This window comes from Ranitomeya variabilis, chromosome 2 (genome assembly GCF_051348905.1).
Source record: "Ranitomeya variabilis isolate aRanVar5 chromosome 2, aRanVar5.hap1, whole genome shotgun sequence".
Taxonomy (NCBI): Eukaryota; Metazoa; Chordata; class Amphibia; order Anura; family Dendrobatidae; genus Ranitomeya; species Ranitomeya variabilis.
Window position 1 is genome coordinate 871,594,753 of NC_135233.1, and position 9,646 is coordinate 871,604,398.

The 9,646-nt window shown below is 47.9% G+C and overlaps 1 protein-coding gene across 1 annotated transcript in view; it reads right to left on the bottom strand.

Moving 5' to 3' along the window:
• The window catches only part of LOC143808062 (putative cation-transporting ATPase 13A5), a 318,077-nt gene extending 315,662 nt beyond the window's left edge, over positions 1–2,415 (bottom strand). Inside the window, exon 1 of the mRNA XM_077290322.1 lies at positions 2,248–2,415. The gene's annotated coding sequence lies outside the window, so the exon portion shown is untranslated. The remainder of the gene's footprint in view (positions 1–2,247) is intronic.
• Between the last annotated feature and the right edge of the window lie 7,231 nt (positions 2,416–9,646).

Consider the following 9,646-nt stretch of genomic DNA (forward strand, 5'->3'; position numbering starts at 1 on the left):
AGAAAGAGTTAAAGGTTGAGAGGGAGTAGGAACACCTAGGAAGGCCTCTCTTACCTGTCCTAGGCGTAAGAGTTTTCCGGTCTCTCTGGACAGCTACGTAGCAAATGGGCGGCACTACCGCAATAAAAACAAAGACCCTGGGTACGTCTCTCCTTTCGGCGTTGTTCCGCCATTTTTACCCGATCAATTTGCATAGGTTCAGAAGTAGCGGAGATAGTAGTGGTTGGGACGGGAGCTCGAAGACTGCTAGACGGACGGGAGGATGCAGAAGGGTAATTAGGTCTCCTCTCTCTAGCCGACTCACGGGAACGTTCCTGGAAGCGAAGATCAATGCGAGTAGCGAGAGAGATAAGATCCTCTAGAGTGGTAGGTGTGTCACGTCTGGCGAGCTCGTCCTTTATTCGGCTAGACAGACCCCGCCAGAATGCGCCTACTAGAGCCTCATTGTTCCATCCCAGTTCCGAAGCCAAAGTACGGAAGCGGATGGCGTACTGTCCGACAGAGAGGGAACCTTGACGTAAACAAAAAAGAGACTCAGTCGTGGAAGCTAAACGTCCAGGCTCATCGAAGACCTTGCGAAAGGTCTCTAGGAATTCCTCTAAGTGAGACACTCCAGGGTCATCACGCTCCCACAGGGGATTGATCCAAGCCAGAGCCTCCCCCTCCAAATGGGACACAATAAAAGCAACTCTAGCACGATCAGTAGGGTACTGCAGGGGCAGGAGTTCAAAATGGAGCCCACACTGATTTAGGAACCCCCTGCAGAGTTTAGGGTCACCATTATACCGGGGGGGTTTACCCAAACGAGGAGGAGGATGAGAGGAGGGCATAGGAGTAGAATCTAGAGAAGACGCCGAGGCGGAAGTGGTAGGTACCGTCTGAAGATTAAACAGGCGATCATCTATAGATGCCATGTAACTCAGCATGCGAGTCTGAGTATCACGCTGTTGAGACAACTCCTGCTGAAGAGTCGCCAACTGGGCGGCATTCACAGGATCCGCAGCTTGCAGAGACGTTAAGCGTGACTCCATGGTCTTCATGAACGCCATTATGCGCTGTTGATTATCGCGCAAATGGGCCAACTCCTTCTGAGCCGAAAAGGGTGTACTAGCGGGGTCCATGGCCTGATTGTACTATAACGGTCAAGGTTGGAAAGAGAGTGGACCCTCTGGACCGTGGGAAGACCTACCCCTGGGCGAGCGGACCCAGATGGAACCGACCCCTATACATGGACCGTCAGGGACAGGCCCAGAGGTCACTTACCCACGGTGAAGTACCGAGAGGGACGGCTCACAGGAGGAGAGAGGAAGGAACGGAGAAGGGAATCCAGGGAGGAGGAGCCGAACTGGAAACAGAGGCTGGAACGGAAAGGAACTGTGGAAAAAATAACAAAAGACAAAAGTAAGCGACAAAAGTAAGCACAAGAGGAGAACCCAAAGGGAGACGGGTAACAAGGAACGGAGGTGCGGAATACTAAGCACAAGAAAGCCGGTACGGAGTACAGGCAGGTACAGAGTACAGGCAGGTACAGAGCACTGACAGGTACAGAGCACTGACAGGTACAGAGCACTGAGCTAAAGAAGGGAGGGCCAGACGCACAGGAAATGCTATGACAATCAGGCACCCAAACGCAGGAGAGGCTGCCTCTTATAGCAGAGGCAGAGACGGGATTGGTGAGGGGATTACTGACCTAGATCCCAGGAAGTAGATTAGACACAACGCGCCTGCGTTTGTCAGAGAATCTAGGGCGCCTGCACAACCCCTGCACTCCCCCAGAGACTGAAGACACCGGAAGTGCAGGGGGACCGCTGACAAGGCTGGACCCGGAAGCGGAATGCAGGGCGCGCGCCGCTGCAGGGGAGAGGAGAGCGCCTGAGCGATGGGAGCGCGCAGCAGCAGGAACGGAAGCACCAGCCGGGGAGGCAGAGCGGAGACACCCGTGATCCGAGGCAGGAGCGCGGCGGGCAGTGGAGGTGGCAGGAGCGCGGCGGCCAGCGGCAGTGACAGCGGTAACAAGTATGTAGTCTTCAAGGAGGGGGGGAGGGGGGAGATGGGTGGGCGGTTGACACCAGACTTAGAAAAAAACAAACCTTTCTCTGGTGCCGCCCCCGGATCCTCGCACCCTAGGCACGTCCCCTCACGTGCCTTGTGGCAAATACGGCCCTGCATATTATACTGTTTCTATTCTGTGGAAAAAAATTGCAGGTGTTGCATGAGGTGTAAGGTCTCAAAGCTAAGAAGGCTTACTGTTGTGAATTCTGCTTTTGGGCTCCCTCCGGTGGTTGTAGGTGGTAATGCAGTTGTCTCTGGATTGCAGCCCTGGTCAGGTGTATCCGCTGATTGCAGTTCTGACTGTGGTATTTAGGCGTGCAGGATTCATTAGTCCTTGCCAGTTGTCCATTGTTTTTGGAGGTTTTGTCCTTGCCTGGTTCCTTCTGCCTTGCTGCAAATCTGCAAAGATAAGTGTCCGGTTTTGGTGGCACACATGCGGTGTGCTTAACAATTTAGTGATATTCAGTGTTTTTTTGTCCAGCTTAGATTATATCAGTATTTTCTCAGTCATGTTGGATTCCCAGGAGTTGCAGATATACATTCCATGTCTTTAGTTAGATTGTGGAACTTTTTGTATTTTCTGCTCTGGATATTTTTAGAGTTTTAATACTGACCGCTTAGTATTCTGTCCTATCTTTCCCTGTTTAGCTAGAGTGGCCTCTTTTGAATAAAATCTGTTTTCTGCCTGTGTGTCTTTCCTCTCCTATTCACAGTCAATATTTGTGGGGGGCTGCCTATCCTTTGGGGTTCTGCTCTGAGGCAAGTTAGTATTCCTATTTCAATCTATAGGGGTATTTAGTCGTCCGGCTGTGTCGAGGTGTCTAGGGTTTTAGGTGTTAGGCACACCTCACGGCTACTTCTAGTTGCGGTGTTAGTTCAGGGTTTGCGGTCAGTATAGATTCCACTTCTCCTGAGAAAGTCTCATGCGACTCCAAAGTCACCGGATCATAACAGCTTACACCGCTCCCTTAACCCCTTCCCGACCTTTGACGCCACATAGGCGTCATGAAAGTCGGTGCCAATCCGACCTATGACGCCTATGTGGCGTCATGGAATGATCGCGTCCCTGCAGATCGGGTGAAAGGGTTAACTCCAATTTCACCCGATCTGCAGGGACAGGGGGAGTGGTTCTTCAGCCCAGGGGGGGTGGATTCACCCTCCCGTGGCTACGATCGCTCTGATTGGCTGTTGAAAGTGAAACAACCAATCAGAGCGATTTGTAATATTTCACCTAAAAAACTGTTGAAATATTACAATCCAGCCATGGCCGATGCTGCAATATCATCGGCCATGGCTGGAAACACTTATGTGACCCCCCACCCCCACCCCACCGATCGCCCCCCCAAGCCACCGATCTGTGCTACGCTCCCCTCCGTCTTGTGCTCCGCTCCCCCGTCCTCCTGTCCGCTCCCCCCGTGCTCCTATGCCACCCCCCGTGCTCCAACGCCCCCCCCCCGTGCCCTGATCTCCCCCCTCATACTTACCGAGGCTCCCGGTGTCCGTCTGTCTTCTCCATGGGCGCCGCCATCTTCCAAAATGGCGGGCACATGCGCAGTGTGCCCGCCGAATCTGCCGACCGGCAGATTCGTTACAAGTACATTTTGATCTCTGTGATAGGTTCTATCACAGCGATCAAAATAAAAAAATTATAAATAAACCCCCCCCTTTATCACCCCCATAGGTAGGGACAATAATAATATATAGAAAATATTTTTTTTTCTTTTTCCACTAGTTTAGGGTTAGAACTAGGGTTAGAACTAGGGGTAGGGTTAGGGTTAGGGGTAGGGTTAGGGTTAGGGTTAGGGGTAGGGTTAGGGTTAGGGTTAGGGGTAGGGGTAGGGTTAGGGTTATGGCATGTGCACACAGTGCGGATTTGGCCGCGGATCCGCAGCGGATTGGCCGCGGATCCGCAGCGGATTGGCTGCGGATCCGCAGCGGATTGGCCGCTGCAAATTCGTAGCAGTTTTCCATCAGGTTTACAGTACCATGTACACCTATGGAAAACCAAATCCGCTGTGCCCATGGTGCGGAAAATTCCGTGCAGAAACGCTGCGTTGTATTTTCCGCAGCATGTCAATTCTTTGTGCGGATTCCGCAGCGTTTTACACCTGTTCCTCAATAGGAATCCGCAGGTGAAATCCGCACAAAAAACCACTGGAAATCTGCTGTAAATCCGCAGGTAAAACGCAGTGCCTTTTACCTGCGGATTTTTCAAAAATCGTGCGGAAAAATCTCACACGAATCCGCAACGTGGGCACATAGCCTTAGGGTTAGGGTTGGAATTAGAGTTTGGGTTGGAATTAGGGCTAGGGTTGGAAATAGGATTAAGATTAGGCTTGTGGTTAGGGTTATGGATAGGGTTAGGGGTGTGTTGGGGTTACAGTTGTGGTTAGGGTTGGGATTAGGGTTAGGGTTGGGATTAGGGTTAGGATTAGGGTTAGGGTTGGAATTAGGGTTACGGGTGTGTTGGGGTTAGGGTTGTGGTTAGGGGTGTGTTGGGGTTAGGGTTGTGATTAGGGTTATGGCTACAGTTGGGATTAGGATTAGGGGTGTGTTGGGGTTAGTGTTGAAGTTAGAATTGAGGGGTTTCCACTGTTTAGGCACATCAGGGGTCTCCAAACGCAACATGGCGCCACCATTGATTCCAGCCAATCTTGCGTTCAAAAAGTCAAATGGTGCTCCCTCCCTTCCAAGCCCCGACGTGTGCCCAAACAGTGGTTTACCCCCACATATGGGGTACCAGTGTACTCGGGATAAACTGGGCAACAACTGTTGGGGTCCAATTTCTCCTGTTACCCTTGCAAAAATAAAAAATTACTTGCTAAAACATAATTTTTGAGGAAAGAACAATTATTTTTTATTTTCACGGCTCTGCGTTGTAAACTTCTGTGAAGCACTTGGGGGTTGAAAGTGCTCACCACACATCTAGATAAGTTCCTTGGGGGGTCTAGTTTCCAAAATGGGGTCACTTGTGGGGTGTTTCTACTGTTTAGGCACATCAGGGGCTCTGCAAATGCAACGTGATGCCCGCAGACCATTCCATCAAAGTCTGCATTTCAAATGTCACTACTTCCCTTCCGAGCCCCGGCATGTGCCCAAACAGTGGTTTACCCCCACATATGGGGTATCAGTGTACTCAGGAGAAACTGGACAACAACTATTGGGGTCAAATTTCTCTTGTTACTCTTGCAAAAATAAAAAATTCTGGGCTAAAAAAATATTTTTGAGGAAAGGAAACACATTTATTATTTTCACGGCTCTGCGTTATAAACTTCTGTGAAGCACTCGGGGGTTCAAAGTGCTCACCACACATCTAGATAAGTTCCCTTGGGGGTCTAGTTTCCAAAATGGTGTCAATTGTGGGGAGTTCCTACTGTTTAGGCACATCAGGGGCACTGCAAACGCAACCTGACGCCCGCAGAGCATTCCATCAAAGTCTGCATTTCAAAACGTCACTACTTCCCTTCCGAACCCCGACGTGTGCCAAAACAGTGGTTTACCCCCACATATGGGGTATCAGCGTACTCAGGAGAAACTGGACAACAACTTTTGGGGTCCAATTTCTCCTGTTACCCTTGGGAAAATAAAAAATTGTGGGCTAAAAAATCATTTTTGAGAAAAGAAAAATTATTTTTTATTTTCATGGCTCTGCGTTATAAACTTCTGTGAAGCACTTGGGGGTTCAAAGTGCTCACCACACATCTAGATTAGTTCCTTGGGAGGTCTAGTTTCCAAAATGGGGGTCACTTGTGCGGGAGCTCCAATGTTTAGGCACACAGGGGCCCTCCAAACGCGAAATGGTGTACGCTAATGATTGGAGCTAATTTTCCATTCAAAAAGCCAAATGGCGTGCCTTCCCTTCCGAGCCCTGCCATGCGCCCAAACAGTGGTTTACCCCCACATATGTGGTACCAGCGTACTCAGGACAAACTGGGCAACAACTGTTGGGGTGCAATTTCTCCTGTTACCCTTGCAAAAATAAAAAATTACTTGCTAAAACATAATTTTTGAGGAAAGAAAAATTATTTTTTATTTTCATGGCTCTGCGTTATAAACTTCTGTGAAGCACCTGGGGGTTTTAAGTGCTCACTATGCATCTAGATAAGTTCCTTGGGGGGGTCTAGTTTCCAAAATGGGGTCACTTGTGTTATGACCTGGTGGTTAAGGAGCCACACTGATATGACCTGGTGGCTCAAACGCAACATGGGACGAGCTCTGAGGAGGTGGTATCTCTACTGACCGCAGTTCCTAATCCTAACAACAACACTAGTAATAGCCGTGGGATGTTCCTGACTCTCCCTAGACACCTCGTCACAGCCTAAGAACTAACTACCCCTAAAAAAGGACATAGAAAGCTATCTTGCCTCAGAGAAAACCCCAAAAGGAAAGATAGCCCCCCACAAATATTGACTGTGAGTGGAGAGGGAAATGACGTACGCAGAAATGAAATCAGATTTTAGCAAATGAGGCCAATACTAAACTTGATAGACAGAGTAGAAAAGTATACTGTGCGGTCAGTATTAAAAACTAAAAAAATCCACGCAGAGTTTACAAAAATGAACTCCACACCGACTCACGGTGTGGAGGGGCAAATCTGCTTACCCAGAGCTTCCAGCTAGCCTGAATATGACAAAAAGAGACATATTTGCAGAGCAATAGAGTCCAAAGCAAATGGACAAACAAGAACTAGCAAAAACTTATCTTTTGCTGAAAAGGACAGGCCATATGAGAAATCCAAGGAAAGAACCAAATCCAACCTAGAACATTGACAGCTGGCATGAACTAAAGCCCAGAGCAGGTTTAAATAACAAACCCAGGCAAGGCGATTAGTGAAGGCAGCTGCTACAGCTACCTAAAGGAGCAGCCGTTCCACTCGAAACCACCAGAGGGAGCCCAAGGGCAGAACTCACAAAAATACCATTAGCAACCACAGGAGAGAGCTCCAGAACGGAATTCACAACACACTTGTAGGGGAGCTCCAATGTTTAGGCACACAGGAGCTCTCCAAACGCGACATGGTGTCCGCTAACGATTGGAGCTAATTTTCCATTCAAAAAGTCAAATGGCACGCCTCCCCTTCCGAGCCTTGCCGTGCACCCAAACAGTGGTTTACCCCCACATATGAGGTATCGGCGTACTCAGGGGAAATTGCCCAACAAATTATAGGATACATTTTATCCTTTTGCCCATGTGAAAATGAAAAAATTGAGGCTAAAAGAAATTTTGTGTGAAAAAAAAGTACTTTTTCATTTTTACGGATCAATTTGTGAAGCACCTGAGGTTTTAAAGTGCTCACTATGCTTCTAGATAAGTTCCTTGGGGGGTCTAGTTTCCAAAATGGGGTCACTTGTGGAGGAGCTCCAATGTTTAGGCACACAGGGGCTCTCCAAACGTGACATGGTGTCCGCTAGCGATGGAGATAATTTTTCATTCAAAAAGTCAAATGGCACTCCTTCCCTTCCGAGCCTTACCATGTGCCCAAGTAGTGGTTTACCCCCACATGTGAGGTATCCGTGTACTCAGGAGAAATTGTCCAACAAATTTTAGGATCCATTTTATCCTGTTGCCCATGTGAAAATGAAAAAATTGAGGCAAAAATAATTTTTTTGTGAAAAAAAGTACTGTTTCATTTTACCCCCACATATGAGGTATCAGCGTACTCAGGACAAATTGGACAACAACGTTCGTGGTCCAGTTTCTCCTTTTACCCTTGGGAAAATAAAAAAAATGTTGCTAAAAGATCATTTTTGTGACTAAAAAGTTAAATGTTCATTTTTTACTTCCATGTTGCTTCTGCTGCTGTGAAACACCTGAAGGGTTAATAAACTTCTTGAATGTGGTTTTGAGCACCTTGAGGGGTGCAGTTTTTAGAATGGTGTCACTTTTGGGTATATTCAGCCATATAGAACCCTCAAACTGACTTCAAATGTGAGGTGGTCCCTAAAAAAAATGGTTTTGTAAATTTTGTTGTAAAAATGAGAAATTACTGGTCAAATTTTAACCCTTATGACTTCCTAGCAAAAAAAAAAAAATTGGTTTCCAAAATTGTGCTGATGTAAAGTAGACATGTGGGAAATGTTATTTATTAACTATTTTGTGTCACATAACTCTCTGGTTTAACAGAATAAAAATTAAAAATGTGAAAATTGCGAAATTTTCAACATTTTCGCCAAATTCACATTTTTTTCACAAATAAACTCAGAAATTATCGACCTAAATTTACCACTAACATGAAGCCCAATATGTCACGAAAAAACAATCTCAGAATAGCTATGATCCGTTGAAGTGTTCCTGAGTTATTACCTCATAAAGGGACATTGGTCAGAATTGCAAAAAACGGCCAGGTCATTAAGGCCAAAATAGGCTGGGTCATGAAGGGGTTAAACAACATATCCTCCTTAAAACTTCAATTCCAAGCTGTAAATTCTGGGCCAGAGTCTGATACCTCATAAATAGCCCATGGCTGACTGTTGTTGTGCCATTTGCAAATTTCTACTGTAGGTCATTTGATGCCACTTTTCCTGATGTCTGCCAATAATTGTATCTGTTTAGGAAGCTTTTAGGCACCACTTAAAGGGACACTGTCACCTGAATTTGGAGGGAACAATCTTTAGACCTAGGTGCGTGGTTTTCGGGTGTTTGATGCACCCTTTCCTTACCCGCCGGCTGCATGCTGGCTGCAATATTGGATTGAAGTTCATTCATGCAGCATGCAGCCGGCGGGTAAGGAAAGGGTGCATCAAACACCCGAAAACCCCGCCCCTAGGTCTAAAGATTGTTCCCTCCAAATTCAGGTGACAGTGTCCATTTAAGGTGTTTTCTATGCGTTTGGTTTTGCCTCCCATTGAACCTAATAGGATTCACGTACTCTATTAGTCCTGCGTGTGACTGTACTGAAAAAGATCAACTAATGTGTATGACACTTTAAATGAACTCTTTGTATTGTTCTGCTATTTTAAAGTTAATAGTTGTGTATATATATATGTATGCCTGAAGTACACTCAATCTCTTACGATGAATTTTCTTTTGTATCACATGAGAAACACAAGTCTTATAATGAAGCAAAGTCATATGTTAAAAATAAGAACTAGATGGGTATTTCCTGAAGGAACTACAGATAGTGCTTTGGAATGGTGCCCGGGCTGCCCCTGCAAGACTTTCACACTTGAGTGCCCCTCAGGCACTGGCTTGGTAGTTGTAGCCCCTAAAGGGGTGAGGCCACTCTGGGTCCGATTTGGCGGGCGGGGTCACTCTGGGACCGATTTGGCGGGCGGGGTCACTCTGGGACCGATTTGGCGGGCGGCGCCACTCTGGGTCCGATTTGGCGGGCGGCGCCACTCTGGGTCCGATTTGGCGGGCGGCGCCACTCTGGGTCCGATTTGGCGGGCGGCGCCACTCTGGGTCCGATTTGGCGGGCGGCGCCACTCTGGGTCCGATTTGGCGGCCCGGGTCACTCTGGGTCCGATTTGGCGGCCCGGGTCACTCTGGGTCCGATTTGGCGGCCCGGGTCACTCTGGGTCCGATTTGGCGGCCCGGGTCACTCTGGGTCCGATTTGGCGGCCCGGGTCACTCTGGGTCCGATTTGGCGGCCCGG